Genomic DNA, 3994 nt, shown 5'->3' with positions numbered 1-3994 from the left:
TATATATATTAACGTCAATAAATTGTTAGAATTGTTCTCTGAAGTTTCGTTCAGTCGGCCGGCAAAATGTGATGGGTATTTTTTTTCTCCAATTCTGTCTTGCAATTCTTCGAAAGAGTGAGGTTCAAAATGTCTATCAGTTGTCATTGGTTACCGTAGGAATACATTTACCAATCTTTTTCAGAGCGTTCATCTTTGTGTATGTTTACTGCTTCTTCTAAAAATTACAATCCAGGCACGAATTGTTCTCGCATTATGAATATAACGCGCGCGTTAAGCGGCGAAAAGCTCTTATGTAATGATACTCTAACTAATTTTTTCGTAGTATAGCCATTTTTTTACCTTACCTTAGCATCGTGTAAACCGAAACGAAACTACAATCTGCAGCGATTAAAAAAGTTCCACGGTGATTGCTGGTACAGGTTATAGTGGGCGGGTACAATTGTGCACTCAGCCACTCGTGACGTCAGACAGGTTTAAGGTTGAAGGCTCTTATACATTGGCCACCTTCAACAGTGCATGCCCAAAACCTCTATGGCGAATGTTCAGAACCTTCTATAGTGTAACAGTTTTTCTAAAGACTGCATTATTCTGTAAATGCAATTTGATGTTTGTGGAATGATTTTGTAACTGTTCTAGTCGTTTATATGTAAACTTATGTGACTTGAGTATGTACATGATTTATTTTTATTTGTTACAGCTATATTTATTTTTTAATATTATTAATTTTAAGGAATTTGATATTCCAATTCTTTCATTGAGTATTATTCTATTCTATGAATACTAAGGCAGAGTACTTGTATGTTATGCATCCGATCTTATATTTTATTACATATACTCTAACCTTTCTTATCAGTTCTGTTTTTTTTTATTAATACAATTTCTGTATGGTAAGGCGCGAGGCTACTAGCTCCAAGGCCCCGAAGTAGAGCCCTGCTGGGTAGAAAATTGCTTTCTGTTACTGTAGCCCTGAGTCAACTCCTGGGGGTTCTGGAGCCCTCCTGGGGTTCATCCAGCCTCATAAATTGGGTAAAAATCTGGCGGTCGAGCGTGATTCTGACCAAATCACCTCCTTGCACAACCGTTGGTCTAGTAGCAGTAATTCTTTGATTTTGATTTAATTTTTAATTACAATTTCTGTAAAAGATGAATAAGTTGTGTTCTGATAACTTCGATATTGTATTTATTTTTTTTAATTATTATTTTATTTTTTCAACTGCAAAATATTTAGAAATTCATTTGGATTATTAGTGGTCATTAAAATTATTAGTGTCTTAATTTTATAACAAATCTCACCATCAGCAAGCTACGGATGCTCAAGTGATAGCAGATTTTGTAACCTCAAGTTTTAAACGGTCCCGGTTCAATCCGTTCCAAACGAGTCAAATTTAATTTTTCTGGAGGTTCCATAAAATAAAAAACTAGACCTTCCCACTCAAATTAGAAAAAGTTGGTAACCTGAATGACAACCAACCTTGTAGGTCGTCCGCTTGACGACCAAACGTCCAGCTTCAGGAAGGACAGTCCTTTTTTAAGATCTGTCTTTCCTCAAAAAATATCCTCTTTTTCGATTTTTTTTAAACTGATTTGTTAACCTCTGAATTCGCGCCGAACTTATCATGTGAAAAATGCTAGTTTAGTTAAATAATTAAAAGAGATGTAAGCTTAATTACTGTATTTTTTACTGAATTAATAAAATGTTTAAATAATTTACGTTGTAGTTTTTATTTAATTTTTCTTTTCATTATAAAAAAAAAATGTGACCCTAGTTAAGATACATGGTATTTCTTCATATTGAGAAAATGTCTGTTACTACGAAAAAAAAAAAAAATTTCCACCAACTAATTTAAGGTAATTTTAGAACAACAGTTATATAACGTTAGAAAAAGTGTTCGTAGACGAAATTTGAGCATGCGCAGTAGAGGTTTTGGACATGCGCAGTTAAAGGCGATCGTGGTTATCCGTTAACTTTACCACGGCCTCTACAATCGCCATTTCAAAACCAGAGAATCGGCAGCGCCCTATTGGTTGTAATATAAATAACATATTCCTTCTTTTGTGTCATTTTATCAGGAGTACATGACTTTTTTTTTTTTTAGTGAACAATATTGTACATAACTTTTAAAAAATAAAATTATGATTGCACATATATATGTTGTTATCCTAGGCGAGCTGAAATTGTAGGATATTTTGATATATGTAATAATTTCTATATTATATTTTCAAATATTGTCCTGAGAAAGCTTTAATTATTATAATTTTAATTTCGTAATGTTTCTATTTACTTTGTTATGTTTCGATAATGAAAAAAACAATTAAATTTAATTGTTATTTTTTTCTCTTATATTAAATAAGATCTCACTCATATTACTACAATATGTCTTTCCTTTATGTGCTTAATGCATTTATTTTATTTTTCTTTATTATTAATAACTATTTATGTCCTTAGGGAGTAGTGACGCAAGACCTTTGATGGGATGTTCTGATACAGACGTCCTGTAGTAAGGAATCCTTTGAACTGCGAATTCTCCGAAGCTTCCTTGTTGGAAAATTTCACTAACCTTTGTTCTCATCTTTAGATATTTCAGCTTTTTGAAAATATTTCAGAGAACAGTGATATTATCGATCAAAAAAAGGGGTTTAGCTATCACCACCATTGTATAAACTATGAAATTCCCTACCGCGCTAGCAGATTTTGCTTGATTGTTATATTTCCACATGCATGAAAGCTAACTACGTATCGTTCCCACCACATTTACTTCTCGTAACGTATAATCTTTCATGTTTAAGAATGATATTATTCATGGATCCTCATACTTTCCACTATGTAGCTCTACTGTCTAATAATGTTCAGTATTAAATATTGAATATTAGTTTGGGCGTAGGCAAGATTTCGTCTACTATATATATACTAGCTCACTCACAATGCTTCGCTATTGCTATATTAGAGGATGTATAGAGGTTTAATAAACACTGTTGATGGTTATAAATGTATATATCTAGTTAAATTAAATATATAGGTATTCTTTATTATTATGATTTGGGGACATAAATTCATCCAATATATGCTCTGACATTCGTTTTTAGCATCTCATGAAAGGAAGGTTGAAATAAATGGCATATCAATTGGTATCATCGATATACACTGTAAATTTGAGGATTATATTTAATGAATAAAATCTTTAGTTTCTTAAAGTTTATTATATTTTTTAGTTAAAATTAAACATTTTGAAATACTTTATTATTATGTTTTGGTAACATAAATTGAACCAATACATGCTATAAAGTTGCAATCATAATTTTCTTTAAAAAAATATTAATAGCTTCAATATTACTCAACCAGTCTACACCATAATTTGCAGTGGTTTAAGTAAAGATAATAATAATAAGTAACATTAACATTATTAACATATATAGTTTTGAAACAAAAACTCTCAATATTAGTACTGTATCAAAACAACTGAGTCTAATTGGCATATCAAAGTGGTAAAATATTTTTTGGGAGTAAAAAAAAGTCCACTAATTCATTTTATTGTATTAAACTCTCAATTTCCTTCGAGAATTCGAGGATTTCATTATCTTTCAACCCTCCCATGGCGAAATGGAAGATTTTGAAAAAAAAAAATGCACATAAACAGACCGAATGACATATGGAAGTGTGGTAAACGATTTTTTTAGTAGTGAAAATTAGTATTTAAAAAAAAAAAACTTCCAATAAATCGGTATAATAAATCAAAAGTTAATTGTGGACAAATTTAGAAAAATACCCCGCGTAAATCCCTAAAAAAGTCTATCAAGGACAAACGAATATGATTTTATTTTTTTAAAATTTGCCGACCGAATGGTGTAAAAACTGGAGAATCAAAATAAATCCTGACAAATTCCACCAGATCACCTTTACTCTTCGTCGTAAACCTCTGCCCTCCTGTCCTACAGTATCCTTTCTAAATACACCACTAACACCTGTTGAACAGATTCGATACTTAGGACTCCA

This window comes from Halyomorpha halys, unplaced genomic scaffold (genome assembly GCF_000696795.3).
Source record: "Halyomorpha halys isolate HHAL.00 unplaced genomic scaffold, Hhal_1.1 Scaffold855.1, whole genome shotgun sequence".
NCBI lineage: Eukaryota > Metazoa > Arthropoda > Insecta > Hemiptera > Pentatomidae > Halyomorpha > Halyomorpha halys.
This window is presented reverse-complemented; position numbering follows the sequence as displayed.